This window comes from Panthera onca, chromosome A1 (assembly GCF_046562875.1).
Source record: "Panthera onca isolate mPanOnc1 chromosome A1, mPanOnc1 haplotype 2, whole genome shotgun sequence".
Classification (NCBI taxonomy): domain Eukaryota; kingdom Metazoa; phylum Chordata; class Mammalia; order Carnivora; family Felidae; genus Panthera; species Panthera onca.
This window is the reverse complement of record NC_138339.1, coordinates 135478530-135494652: the sequence shown is the minus strand read 5'-3', so window position 1 is coordinate 135494652 and position 16123 is coordinate 135478530.

Here is a 16123-nt window from a genome sequence, read left to right as displayed (position 1 = left end):
GTCAATCATTTAGCTAATGTTTTTCATTAAGTATCTTTGAAATGTGTGGTCCAAGTTTTCAACTAGAATTTTAAATAAGATGATCTACGGTTTTTAGTAATTTTACAAAAAATGAATTTCTGGCAATTTCCTTTAGTGAGGGGTACCAGCATTCCATCCACCAGCACAGCAAATGGCTCCCTGAGCTACCCTACTGAGTCACAATTGTAGTCTGTGTATGTATACACTGCTCAATTCAGCCTGATCTAAAATGTTTCTTTCTTCTTGGATGTGAACCTTCAGAATTCATCCCCCATATATTCCGTAGATTTTTGTTCCTACATTACCAGAGTCAATTCTTTTTGTTGTTGTTGTTAGTTTCTCACTTCTCCCAGATTTGATTTTACAACTGGCGCCCTAGGTCCTGTTGGGATCTGACTCTACCTATATGTCTGGTTGTTTGGAGGGAAGTAGGCATGAGGAGAACTGGACTCCTTTTGCAAGTGAACTCCCATAGATGAAGGAGGTATAATATCTTTAAGCAAGAAAGGATATCCTTCATCAAACAAGGGGAGAGATGTGGTGAAGTGACCCACAAAGCTCAGTGGGGGATGAGAGTCAGTTATTCTAATTGATCCTCAGCTAAATTGTGGAGGACTACTCTTACCTAATGAAAACTCTAACATTCACAAGAGTGACCTGGTGAAGCTGTGATTCAAATAACAGTGTATTTCAGCAACACATTTTTAGCTTGAATTTAGTCACCTTAGCTCTGTAACTAACAGATAAGTTCTCGTCAACAAAGTCATGGTAAATCACTTGTTTTCAGTGCATCCCTGTGATAAGAATTTGTGGATGTGAGTTTGGTAACTCTTCCTTGATAAGCTGTGCAGCATTGTTAGAAGTATCTATTGCTGTTTATTGCGTGATGTGGCCACAGTACCCTGATCCCTCCAAACTTTGACCTCAGTAAGCACTTCATTCAAGGTGACTGCTGATGATAATTTAATTAACTTCTTGGCCACTGCTGGGAGCGAGCCTCCGGTATATCACTACGGGATGTTAATGGGATGCTCGTGACCTTTTACCAAACCCGGAAGAGATGACCTAGCCCAGATTCTCTGCAATCTCATTTTCCTGAGGGAATTCAACCTGAAACCCAATCTTTTGTGCCGAAATCTATCCACCCCGTGCTCTTGATTGCAAGAAAGACAACAAACTCTGGTGAAATTAAATAGAAAAGGAATTTGTTATAAGGGGAACAGGTAGGTCACGGGATCAGTGAGATGCCTGGGACACACAGGCTTAGATGGCAGGCAGTGCGGTGTCTACAGAAGGCTAGAGGGTGGAACACAGCCAAGGACACGTACAGAATAAACACAGCTATGCCTCTGGCCGAGACACCACTTGAGACACGCACCACCACAGTTGCTTGAACTTGGCGCCTCCTTTACAAACTCCTCAAATTTCCTTAAATATTTGAATGATTCCCTTAGGAGTCAAAGTCCTGGGTGGGAGCATGCAACTCAGACAAGCTCACCACAAGTCTCCTTCTGAGGCTGAAAATGATCATCTCTTAAACACAAAGGTATATGGACATCGTCCTACCACAAAAAGGCAAATTTGTATTTACGCTAGCAAGAAGCAGAAACAAAATATATTCGATACTACCTTGTTCCGTATAGAGTGAAAAACTAAAATGTGCTTGAGTACGTGTGCAACAAAACATACAGATCATTTGTGAGGAAAACAACAAAATTTTACTGAATGACATAAAATAAGATCCGAATAAATAGCGAGCTAGACCATGTCCTGAGAAGGGAAAATCGCCAGTAGAAAAAAAACACTAAACTTCTATTTATCATTAAATTCATATAAATCACAACAATTTTTTTCATTTCTCTCCATTGACCTTAGTGAGCCGATTCTGTAATTACACAAGGAAAAGTGGAAGAACAGCCAGGACAATTTTGAAAAATAAACTAGTGGCAAACACTAAAAACACTAAAAGTAGTTATAAAGGTAAAAAAAATAAAACGGTATCATATTAGCCCAAAATATCAAGTTAATAGCAAGCAAATGAGTAGGACAGAAAACAGGTCCAAGATTCTTATGTACATATGGAAATATAAGGTCTAATAAGAGTATTGCTTCAAATTAGTAGAAAAGAATAAATACTTGATAAATTTGCTGACAATTTGGAAAAAAGTTGTTAGATCCTTATCTCGCACCATTTATAAAAATAAATTCTACTTAAATTAAACATTTAAAAATAATATAGAAAAAGAAATATATTTTTACTTGTCTTAAAAAAATTCTCAGGGTGCTGGGTTGGTTCAGTCAGTTGAGGGTCCAACTCTTGATTTCGTCTCAGGGCATGATCCCAGCGTTGTGGGACTGAGCTCCAGTTTGGGCTCTGCACTGAACATGGAAACTGCTTAAAATTCTCCTCTCTCCCCTTTGCCCCCCTCCTTTGATCACACTCTCTCTTTCTCTCTCTCTGTCTCTCTGTATCTCATAAATAAATAAATAAATAAATAAGTAAATAAAATTTTAAAAGACAGACAGACAGACAGAACACACGCAGGGGAGGGGCAGAGGAAGAGAGGGAGACACAGAATCTGAAGTAGGCTCCAGGCTCTGAGCCATCAGCCCAAAGCCTGACGCAGGGCTCGAACTCACAGGCCGCGAGATCGTGACCTGAGCTGGAGTCGGACGCTTAACTGACTGAGCCACCCAGGCACCCCGAAAAATATATAAAGTGCATACATAAAGAGCAATGAACCCAACAAACGGGAAAAATATATGAGGAGGAAATTCAGAAAAGAGAAAAATTTCAAATGTTTAATAGAGATATAAAAGATGCTTAATAAAATATAAACAAACAAATAAATAAATATGCTTAATCTCCTTTAAAAAAAATAAGAAAACAACATGATACCATTTCTTTTTTTTTTTTTTTAATATTTTTAATGTTTGTTTATTTTGAGATTGTAAGTGGGGGAGGGGCAGAGAAAGAGGGAGACACAGAATCCGAAGCAGGTTCCAGGCTCCGAGCTGTCAGCACAGTTCCTGATGCAGGGATAGAACCCACAAACCACAAGATCATGACCTGAGCCGAAGTGGGAGTCTTAGCTGACTCAGCCACCCAGGCATCCCAACAGGATACCATTTCTTACCTGCTACTTTGCAACAATTAAAATGTTAAGGATGTGGGGAATGAAGACCCTCACATCATCCTCACAATAATATAAATATATGCAACATTATGAAGTCATATTTGATAATATCTTTTAAAATTTTTAAGTGTAAATCTCTAGAAAATCAGCGTTTTGTATCAGCTCTAGTGAAACACTGATATATATGCACAAAAGAATATAAGCAAAGATATTTATTAAGGCAATGTTTATAATAGCAAAAAAATGAAAGCAATCTCAATGCTTTTTTCAGCAGAATTACTAAATATATCAGAGGACATGTTTGGTAGCATTAAATGGTAACAGATAAGCTATTGAGTGAAAAAAAAAAAACCAAACTGCGAAAGAATACATATAGTATTGATATATTTATACTAAAATAAAACCATATAGAACATAAAATCATATTTCTATGTATTGAATCATGTAAGTTGAGAAACTATTCATTGAGCTGATACAATACAATGATTGCTTCTAGAGAGGACAGTGGAACTATACATGATGGTTAAGGGGTGCTTTCAATTTATTTCTGATATTTTAATATACCTAAAATGATAACATCCATTTATTACCTTAGAATCTAAAACTAATATTAAATTTTGAAAGTTTTCCTGTTGATTTAATTGCTGAAGAAAATAACAAAATTTATTAATACAATTACACTACAGTCACCAAGTACATCTGCTTTTACGTATGTAAAGATAGGAACTGGGGCACCTGGGTGGCTCAGTCAGTTGAGCGTCTGACTTCAATTCAGGTCATGATCTCACAGTTCGTGGGTTCGAGCCCCATGTCCGGCTCTAAGCTGACAGCACAGAGACTGGAGCCTGTTTCAGATTCTGTGTCTCCCTTTCTCTGTCCCTTGCCTGCTCATGCTCTGTCTCTATTTAATGTTTTAAATAAAACATTTAAAATTTTTTTCAGAAAAAGAAAAAAGAAATAAGCCATGTATCCAAGACTGATTTTCCCAGTGAAACTGAATAAAGGTTTCTCTAATAATAGAGGGAAAGATTCTCACGTGCATCTTTGAAATATGGGATGTGACATTTCTTTGTTTAATTGGTGTCAATTAAAGACCATTTCTATCATGTTAAGCAGTTAACTCAAGCAGTAGATCTCAACAATCTAGCAACTGTTTTTCAGGACAAAAAAAAATGTATAATTTTTAATATCCATGATAAGATGTCGGGATTTTTTTTTTTTAACCGAAACCAAGCAAGGCTGCAAATGGCTTCATCCCCAAGACATTAACCTTTCCCATTTGGTTATTTTTTTAAATTTATTGGAGAAATAAGTTTATGATAAATTTTGGATCAAATTTTAGAAACCATATCCAAATAATAACACAGAATGTAATGAAATACATTGCAGAGTTGAATATAACCAAAGCTGAAATAGGTCCACCCACTGGATTTCCACAGAGAAAGATTCAACCTTCCGACTTTTGCCCGAGCTCACCGTGAGAGCATCTGAGGGAATTCTGAAGATACTTTCCAGTGAGAACCAGCACTGTCATTCCTGAGTCCACGTTGGATCCAAATATTCATAACCATCCGCTCCAACTACCAAACACTTGCTACCATTTCAATGACCTTCTACAAATCAACCTTTCTTGATTTAGCAGAAATAAAAAAAAATTAATAAAGAGACTATCCTCTTGTGGAGTGTGACCTAAAGTTTAAGCTCACCATCATTAGGCCCAATAGACAAACTGTGATAAAAGCCTTGGAATATATTCTCTCTCTAAATCTGGGGTTGGGAAGTCTTTTCTATGAAGAGCCAGATAGTTGACTGAGGTTTTGTGGATCATTTGGTTTCCGTCACATCTACTGAATTCTGCCATTGTAACACAAAAACAGCCATAAGATACCTAAATAAACGTGTGTGGCTGTGTTTCAATAAAACTTTATCTGTGCACACGAAAATTTGAATTTCCAGTAATTTTCATGGGTCATAAACTAGTACTTTTACTTTTTTTGCTGCCATTTAAAAATGTAAAAGCCATTCTTACCTTGCCGGTCATGTAAAAAAGCAGGAGGCAGGTAGTATTTGGTCTTGAACCAGAGTTTGCTCACCCTTGCTCTAAACTGCAGAAAATGATCACTAAAGTTTAGACCATGATTTACGTTCACTTATTACACTGCGATAATAATTTTTCAGTTTGTCTAAAATTAGTCACTCCCGTGTGGGTCAATTAACACGCCCTCAGTAAAAGACAAAAACAAATGCTGCACGAATTGTGTGACCTTCAGTAAGTTTATACAGTATTTCTCTTCACAGTCCTTTCTGATGAATAAATAAGAGCACGAAAATCATCTAGGACACGGGCCTGGTGCCTCATAAGAGTTCAATAAATGATAGATTACTAATAGGCTGCATGCAAGTCTCTGGTCCCATGAGCAAGCACATCCTTAATGTGAAAACAGATGCTGGGAGCTACAACAGCAGATTTCTAAAATTCCCATCCTGTTGGCAAGACCATCCCAACAGTAAGGAGGATGCAATTAAACATTCAGTTCCTCCAACTGCCCTACTTCTGGTTCTCTCCTCATCAGAAAACATCCTCTCACAATGACGTGGCTGTTCGTGTAGTCAATTTTCAGATAATCTCAGGCTCTGCAGTACTATTGTGGTACTGCAAATATTCATTTTTGCAGGTAATTGTTAGCCTAGTTCGTGAGAGAGCATCCCAAAAGTTGAACCTACCTGTGGTATTCTAAAAAATGAGGTTGCTGAGGCTGCAGGTTGAGGGGCAGACCCTGAAACTTGGTAAATTCACCCACGTAATGAGAGAGGGTCATGAAGACCTCTTCCCACATGCTAATCATCATCCTGATACCATTGTCCACCCACCTCCACCAAGGGTGCTGAATAGGCTGTTCTAACTATGTGATCTCTGTCTGGGTCTGGGCTCTTTCTGCAGTCTAGGTCCTCTGCCTGGGTACTAGAAGTTCCCATGTGTCCGTAAAGTGTTAGGTGGTGAGTCATGGAGAGATTTTTAGTAATCGTATCATTACAAGGCAGCTAAAATAATATTTTAACTGGAAAGAATGACTTTATTTTTTTTTTAAGTTTATTCATTTTTGTGTGTGTGAGAGAGAGAGAGACAGCATGAGCAGGGGAGGGGCAGTGAAAGAGGGAGACATAGAATCTGAAGCAGGCTCCAGTCTCTGAGCTGTCAGCACACAGACTGACTCAGGACTCGAACTCACCAACAGTGACGTTATGACCGGAGCCGGAGTCAGATGAGTAACCCGGCTGAGCCACCCGGGCACCCCAAGAATGAATTTTTAAAGGGGCAGTAAAAGAAAATAAGTAGGGGAGAGAAAGAGGACATGATCCTCCCGCCAACATTATTAATTCTGCTTTGGTCAGAAATATTTCTTAAAACACTGGTAAACTGCTATTTCAGATTTTTAAAAATACACACTGTACCCACGTAGATACAGGCAAACTGTTCCAGTTTGTTATTGGCTGATTGTCATCAACACGACCCTCAGCTGTCTTTGGGGGATCATTCTAGACTGTGGGAAATTGCATTGCACTGGCTAATGATCGATTTGTGGTAGACCGTGGAAAGGCTGTGCCTGACTCACAGAAATTCTCATTAATGCCTTAATCTTTCTCCTGCAACCTGATTGCATCTGTTGGCCTTCTTACCTAATGTACTTCTAACCTAATGAGTGGGCGGTGATGACTTTTGGTAAGGTTTTCATTATAAATGTGTTTCTGGCTTTTTCTTTTTAACATATATGTGTGTGTGTGTGTGTGTGTGTGTGTGTACACACACATACATACAGACTATATATATATATTCCTTTTATGTGCAAGACAAATGCATTTAGCCTGCAGGTAGAGCTAAACACTCTCAGAGTAACTGACTCATTTAGCGGTGCTTGGCTTCCTGTGCTTGTCAGCGGCAGGTGACATTTAGCACAGGCTTTATCTCAGTTGTGGTAATTACCGGGCTGACATGAGCCCTCATACACAGCACAGATTGTTTTCAGCAGATGTAACCAAGCAACTCTGCTTTCTCTAGAGCAGTTATCCGGCTTTTAAATTGTGGCATCCCACACAGACACACACACACACACACACACACACACACACACACATATTTTAATGTCATTTTTATGGAAATACTCTTTGTTCCTCTGAGTATACTGATTTATGCCACGAGGTGGTGGAATGGGATATCCTCATTGTATGCAGCTTCATCATGACTGGCTGGTAGTGAATCCCATTAACAGAAAGGTTATTGTTATTGTAATGTATCTCAGCAGTGTACCAAATGCTACTTTAATGATGTAATTAATATGCTTGAATTTACCATTTGACGTTCTTAGGCACCAATGGTGTTACTGTTGGGAGAGCAATGATTATGTTTTTTAAAAATTGGTGAAGGGTGTCTGGGTAGCTCAGTCGGCTGAGCATCTTGATTTCAGCTCAGCTCATGATCTCACGGTTTGTGACTTCAAGCCCAGGCTCCACACTGACAGTGTGGAGTCGGCTTGGGATTCTCTCTCTCCCTCTCTCCCTGCTCCTCCCCTACTCATACACACATGCACACTCTCTCTCAATTAAACTTAAAAAAGTAAAAATGAAAAATAAAAAAAATTGCTGAGAACAGCATTTGTTTCTTAGAAAAGCTGGAATGGAAAAAAAAATGTTTTAATAAAGGAGTCACATTCCCTAACATGCCTTAATTATTTGCGTCAGACATAGCTTAGTGAGGCACCAATTTTCAAGATAATTCTTAAATTCAAACAACTTCACATGACTTATATTTAATCAGATTACTTGTCCTCAGTACCCAGATATGAGAAAAATAACAGCCGGGCTCTTTAATATTTTCGGTTGAAATTGATATTTTCATATTTCCAGACTCTAAGATTACTCTGGCCAGTTAGCAATTATATTACAAAAAAATGCATAATTATCCAGAACCATAACTCAAAACATGTCAGTTACATTAGCTTTGCTATAAACTCTAACTATATAAATGTTCAAACTTTCATTTAACCGAATTGCGTGACCAGACATCATGCTGTTTAATGGATCGAGACAAGAAGTAGAATTACTAATAATAAATTACTACATCGCAGATTGTGAAATATATGCAGGCTTCAGCCCAAGAATTCTGAGTGAAGTGATACACAGATGGCAATAAGTTTGAAAGAGGCTCAGGTCAGACCAGGGCTTAAGAGAAATGATAAATGAAAACCTAGCTAATCGGAGAGAGTCGCCCAGTGCTGCTGTGACCAAGAAAGAGAGAGAACTTGGGTATATAACTTATGAAAATTGTTCCATTTGTTAAAAAAAGAAAAAAAGAGGCAAAAACATCTCAGAGGTATTTCTGAGACCTTTAAATGTTATAATACATGTCGGATGATTTGAGGTTGAGCCAGATTGCAATTATGCAAAATAAAGCTTTCTGTTAAATAGAATTTCCATAAGAAATTTTAACCTCTGGCATTTGAGTAGGAAGGCAAGGGACGAGGCGCCATGATGAATAAATGTGAAACCTGAGCAAGGTATGGGCTTATCAAAAAAACCGAAAAGAACTTTCTAGCCTGCCCTCCGATTCCACTGAGGGATTAAGTGTATTGTAAGAAAGTATCTGCCACTTAGGAGGCTGAGCAGAGACATGAAGTAAAAACACCAACAGTTAACCTCATATAGTAAGTACTTCTGGTTCGTTACGAGGGAATCTATCCTTTGATGGAATTTACCTATGTTACGTGAGTCATTTTAAACGGCAGCTATCTGTTAAGTATGCGTTTGCTCATAATATCATTTTTCAAACACCTGAATGTTTATTGGAATTAAAATTCCACTCACCTGACACAGCCTCTGTTTCTATGCCTCCAGCGTCAGGTTGTTTCAAATTCTTGTGTCAGATGTTAATTGACCTCATGATTATAAGCAATGCTCTGGTCTCAGGTTTCCACCCCAGAGCACATATTTACAACACACAGAGAGAACTTTTGTACTTTTGTGCTTTTTCTCTCAGCGTCTTCTCTGCCCATCAAGGAAGGAAACCGGATGGGCCAGACTATGAGGAGAGAAATTCTGAGTCATAAGCAAACCTAAATTCAAACGCTGGCTGGCATTCTACTACTTCCCAGTCTTGGGCTCCTTTATTATAGAGTCACTGATATTTACCACTGCCCTCCCCTGCAGAGTGGTTAGCAAATAATCATGCTGATGTGTCTGAAATCTTTACAGGGAAGCCTTGGTATCACTGAAGTTGAATCTCAGAAAATCTCCTAACAACCATTCCCCTTATAAAACATCTACCCTCTTTGAAAAGTGAATTTCAAGCCTAGCAAAAACCACCATAATAACAGGGCTGAACACTGAATCCTTCCACTTCCTTATAGACCGCAAGAGAGAAGCAAACCATGTTCTAAGTATCCGCCCAGTGAGATGAAAGAGAACAGACCCGCTCCACAGCCTACACCAGGCCACCGACACGTGCGATCAATGCACAGCTGTGGGCTGGCTTTGGAGAGAGACCCTGTCTCACAGCCCGTCACTTAGAGGTCATAATATTTTAGTGGCTCTTCTCTCTGAACAGAATAAAACCTGCAGATAGTTAAAGAGAATGAAAGTTCAGTTTAAAGCAATGGAGTGTAAGGAAGGGTAAAAGGGAGTTGATGAGAACCAAATGTCTCCCATATGGTTCCACATAGAGCTGCTGGAGGGCCATATAAAAAATTAATCCAACTCATATAATTCTGCTCAAAGCCAAGTATGTGCACGTAATGAAAATGCAACTCAAACATGACGCATCTGGGTTTTTTGACAACATTGTAGGATGCAGCGTTAATCTGCCTTAATAATAGATTCTTAGGCTTGCAATTTATTGTGGTTTTTTTTTCCCCCTTATGTTTTAGGAACTGACATAGCTGGGAATAGATGTCTCTTCTTTCTTAGAGGATAAAAGGTGTATGAAAATTTAACATCCCCCCAAGTGATATCACTTTCTTACATATGTATACTTAGTGGTTACTATTTTTGTATGTTAAGAGATAAGATAAATTCTTCTAAGAGGTAACAAAGCTTTGTAATCCATTAATAGAACATTCTGGGAAGTTCAAGCTGTTTTCTGCCCTTCACTTTCACCTAAACAGTTGGGACAGCAGGGGAGCCCGGGTGACTCACTTAAGCATCCGACTTCGGCTCAGGTCATGGTATCATGGTTTGTGGGTTCAAGCCCCGTGTTGGGCTCTTGGCTGACACTGTGAAACCTGCTTGGGATTCTCTCTCTCTCTCCCTTCTTTCTGCCCCTCTTCTCTCTCTCTCTCCTTCTCTCTCTCAAAAATAAATAAACATTAAAAAAACAGTTGGAATGGCAAGATTTTAGAGAGATGCTCTTACAGATAATTTTAGTAAAAACAAATGATACAGAGAATGGGCTTGAACGATATCAGATGTGGAAGCAGGGCCATTCTTAACTGCACACTGATCTCAACTTCATTTGTCTTCCTCTGGAAAACACATGCAGAATGAAATAAATCAAGTTGCAGCATGAACTATGTGAATAATTCAAGGCCTATATGCCAAACTAGAAACTACATAGAAGCACACTCAGACATTGATTGATTTAACAGTAAGGTTTATGCCAATCAGTTCTACAGATCTATTTAATTCATCTTTACTTCTGCAAAATGCAGGACAATATTTAAGACATTGTAGTACTTGATGAGTTAATCCTGTATCTACTGTGCCCATCATTTCAAACTTAGCTCTGGGTACTAGGGATGTGGGATGGAGAAGATCCAAACCTGCCTTCAGAGAGCTCACAGTTCAGAGAGGGCATGTTTGTGTTAATGCGCAATTGCAAAGCTCTGGGTCAGTCCCCTCCTGAGGTTCCCAAAGGGAACAGGTATACAGGCAACAGGAGGCATTTGGGACATCTCCCATTCCTAACTCCCAATAAGCTCATTATAAGTGGATGCCGTGACAGAGGGGGGCCAAAAAGACGCTTTTATTTGGCTCTGTGCTTTGATGAATCTAGTCCCCTCAAAAGCACCCAGCAGGAGCATATGAACTAAGGGAACACTTGAGCAGCTCTACTTCCAAAACAAATTATAAATGAACAACAAATAAAAAGTGTGAGAGCCTGGGCATGAGAAACATTAGGAAGCAGCATCGCCTAGAGATTAGGCTGAGAACACAGTTTCTAAAGGACCGATGAGAGATGACCCGGAAGATACAGACTTCGGGAGGTAGGGCTATTACAGATAGGAAAACTAAAACAGACGCTTCCTGTGGTCTGCAAGCATGGTTACTAGAAAGATAGGAGGTCAAAAAAGAAATCTACAAATAGCTCTGGTAGCTTACAGGCTAAGTGTAAAGGTGAGGAGCAAGCAACTTCATCCAGTAGCTTTTGGGGTCCCTCAGAGAGCCCCTCTGTCCCATCTCCGTACAGGTGCGGCCAGCCTGAGCCCACACCTGTAGGCAGACTCCACCTGATTATATAAGCTGCAGTCGGTGATCCTCGGGGGTATTTATTTACATGTATTGCCATCTATGGAGACTTTTGAAACAATTCTTTTACACTTATTTTGCTCTGTTCTTGAGGCGGGAGACCCAACATGGGGACAATGAAAAGGACGCGCAAAGAAGGTGGACACGGGAGGCTTCTGCCCGTGTTGCAGTTGGCAGGGCTGGAGACAGTTCATAGAGAGAAGGCAGGGGCAAGGCTGAAGGAGTTTTTTCGTAAGAGTATTTGTGAGAACTGAGTGGTGACTGGCCAGCCCCTGGGTTGGTGAGTTCCTATGAAGCAACTGTGAGTCCACAGAAATACTTCAGGGTATTCTCAAGGAACGTGAAGTTTGCATTAACGATAAGCACCGAGAGGGGCACTGGGGTGGCTAGGTCAGTTGAGCATCAGACTCCTGATCTCGGCTCAGGTCATGATCTCACAGTTTGTGAGTGGGCAGTGGGGAGCCTGCTAGGGACTCCCTCTCTCTCTGCCCCTCCTCTGCTTGCACGCCGTCTCCCTCTCAAAAATAAATACACAAACATTAAAAAAAACCAATAAACAACAAGAATAAGAGTTACTCATGCCACTGTGGCTTCAGTGTTACAGAAGGCTGGTAAGAACTAGGGACATTTGGGTACATTGTGATATCACCAATAAAACTGAACTATATTTTGCATGTTGTCATGCTTCTCCATTCCTCTAAAATCTCCAAAGGTCTGAAGATTTTCCCCTATTCTTGGGCAGGTGGGAATTTTTCACTGTGGTGGATCTATATATTTCTTACATGCATTTTATTTAAGTCAGATCTCAACTCATTTTTTTCTTTATAAAACACTTCCATTCTCTTTCAGTTTTTGAAATTATCAAATTAATATTTGCTTGTTATAGCAAGTCAAATAATATAATAAAAAAGGCAAAAAGGTAATGCTAATCGTCTTCTTCCTGCATAGGCTCCAAACCTCTAATCTCACTCCATTAACGTGTCCACACCTTGCAACCTGCTTCCTTCACCTAATGATGTAATTTGTATGTCCTGACAAATCAGCAGTTATAAACCTAAATGTATTTCTTTCATCTAATCATGCATCATGGAATACATTTCCTATACATAGGCTCATACCATTCATGGCAGATTTAGAACTATTTTATTGAATACATATTCAGATGAGGACTCACCTTATAAATGTATGTAGTTTAATGTGTTTTCCCATAGTGGACACATCTATTTAACCTTCACCCACATGAAAAATAGAATACAAACAGCACCTAGAAACCTCCTGTCCCCCTCACACCCACTACCCTCCCGCCCAATGTTGACTATTCTGACTTTTAACATCATAGTTTTCCCTTTTTAAAAATTTATATAAAGGAAATCATCAGTATGTATGCTACCATGTCTGAATTCTTCCATGCAACGATTATGAGTTTCATCCACATTTTTGCATATAATGTGTTCATTTTCTTTACTGTATAGGAGTCCAGTAAAAAAATATAACATAACTTGGGTTGTGTTCAGTTTGGGAATTAATATTAATAAGGCTGCTATAGACCTCAAAATAGGGAAGCCTCCCCGAACTAGTCTCTAATGTACCAAAAGGAAGAGCCTTCTCTTTCAAAGTTCTTGTTTCTGCCACTGGCATCAAGAGTCTGATTTGACTCTTCAAAGTGAAGTTCGATTAACTTATTTTCCTCAGCATTTCTGAAATACCAAGGAGAGTGAGGGTGGAATATTCTAGCTGTCTGGACTGAAAGCTAGAGGCTCATGTTTCAAGGAAGCACAAGTGTAGGCAACTGAAAGGAACTGGAAGACACTGGCAAAACCCACCACAGCATTTTACGGCATTAATGTCTCAGCAATGAAGAATGGCAGGAGTTACTCTTTTCTGCATATCGGGATCCAATGTAAAGGCCAGGAATCCAGTAGAGGTGATAGCCAGAAAGACCCAGAAAGAACTAATGAAGAATTTCAATTTGTTCCATAAAAGTTTAGAAAAAACAAAACAAGAAAATAGGGAGGTGGTAGGAGAGAAAGACAAAGTGTAGGAAGATAGGATGAAGTAGGAAACTTAGAAAGGAGAAGAAAGATGATTCAGTAAGGAATGAAACAGTTAGTAGATTTTTCAAAAATAGGAATGGATAGGAGCACCTGGGTGGCTCAGTCGGTTAAGCATCTGACTCTCGATGTTGGCTCAGGTCATGATCTCACAGTCGTGAGATCGAGCCCCACATGCGGCACCCTGGCTGTGAAACCTACTTAAGATTCTCTCTCCCTCTCCTTCTGCCTTCCCTCACTTGCTCTCTCTCTCTCTGTCTCTCTCAAAAAAATTTTTTTTTTAATTTTTAAAAATTAAAGGAATAGGAATGGATATAGCTGAAGGTGGTCAAAAAGTACAAACTTCGAGGTATAAGATAAGTAAGTCCTGGGGGTGTAATGTACAGCATGGTGAGTAGAGTTAACAATAAGTGTGTTGTATATTTGAAAGTTACCAAGAGTAGGTCTTACAAGTTTTCATCATAAGAAAAAAAAGCTTATGCAAGGGAATAGATATTAACTAAACTTCTGGTGAGTATATGTTCAAACATATACACTTCACAACATATACATATATTAAATGATGATGTATGTTTAAAATTAATACAATGTTATACGTAAAAAAAATAGGAATGCAGAAATATAACTTTAAACAGTTCCCATTGCTTTGATTATGCTATTTTTCATATCACTGAATACGGTTGGTCTTTGTTATTCAAAGATTCCATATTTGCCAGTCACCTGCTTGCTAAAACATATTTCTAACCCCAAAGCCAGCAATAGCGGAATATTCGCAGTTCCTGGTAAACACACGTAGGGTAATGAAAACCCTCCATAACATGAAGCACCCATTTCCGGCTGAGGTTGAACAAGGCAATAGCATTCTTATTTCAGCTCCCATCAACAGATGTCCCTTTCACCATCTATTTACTGCCACATTTTCTCATTTGTGCTTTTTGCTGAGTCCACTGTTTAAAATGGCTCCCGAACATGGTGCTGAAGTTCTGTCTAATGCCCCTAAGCACAAGAAGGCTGTGATGTGCCTTGCAGAGGAAAATACCGTGTTAGAGCAGCTTTGTTTGGGCATGAGTTATAGTGTTCTTGGCCACGAGTTCAATGTTAATGTGTCAAAATATATATATAGAGAGAGAGAGGCGCCTGGGTGGCTCAGTCGGTTGAGCTTCCAACTTCAGCTCGGGTCATGATCTTGCAGTTCATGGGTTCGAGGCCCACGTCCGGCTCTGTGCTGACAGCTCAGAGTCTGGAGCCTGCTTCAGATTTTGTGTCTCCCCCCGCTTCTCTGCCCCTCCCTGCTCACGCTCTCTCTCTCCCTCTCCAAAATAAATAAACATTAAAAAAAACTAAATATATATAAAATAATATATTTGTATGTTTTATAAATACATATTATATATGTATATTATAATATCAGTATATATTAAATAACACACGTGTGTTTCTGTTTTTCCTTAAACAGAAACACGCATGTATTGATCAGTTGGTGAAAATATTGTGACCAAGGCTTGCAGGAACCTAATCCTATATATCTCTTAGAAGCGATAATTCGGTTTTGGCTAATTCAGGATTCATGGCGAATGTATACAACTACTAAAAAGCAAAAAAAAAAAAAAGAAGAAGAAGAAGAAGAAGAAGAAGAATTGACTGAATTTAATATCATCTGCTGCAGTCAAGAGTCTTAGCAGAGAAATGTTGTGCATCCCTGAATAGAGACAGGGGTCTAAATTAGGAAGAGGTGAAGGTGCACGTGTAAATCACACACGTGCAGCCCAGGATTGCACTCTTTGGCAGTGCGATGCTCGAACAACATCGGTTCCATATGAGCAGGAAAGCAGCTAGGCCAGAACTTGATAGTGACAAGCAGTTAAAACATGCTTTTGTGTGCTCAAATAACCTCTTCAGCATGATAATATCTTTATCTGGAAGATGAATTGTGTGCCACCCATCAATCTTGAGGGAATGTTATCAGCATAAAAGTGACAGTATCTAGGGAGCGTTAAGAATCTTTTCAAAGGAGTCGTATTTTCAACGACTTGTTCATTACTGGCAAACAGAATACAATCAAATAATATTCAATTGAAGTTAGAACATAACATGTTACATACATCCCATCTTTGAAACCAGTCATGTGATTTTTATATCCATCCCTGAGAAATATATAATTAAGAAAAAAATGCTTCTAGTGTTTACGTTTAAAATGCGTAGCAGGAATACACAGATAGCCACGCACACAGAGTAGCATTATTTATATCAAGTTCTGCAGAAGCAGAATGTAGTGATTGTGCCGCTAGTTTTACGGCCTCATCAAATATAAAATGAAGGTCAAAAATGAAATGAAAAGAATGTAATGTATAAATGAAACTCCGGTTGTGCCTCTGAAGAATTCATTATAACAGTATGCTG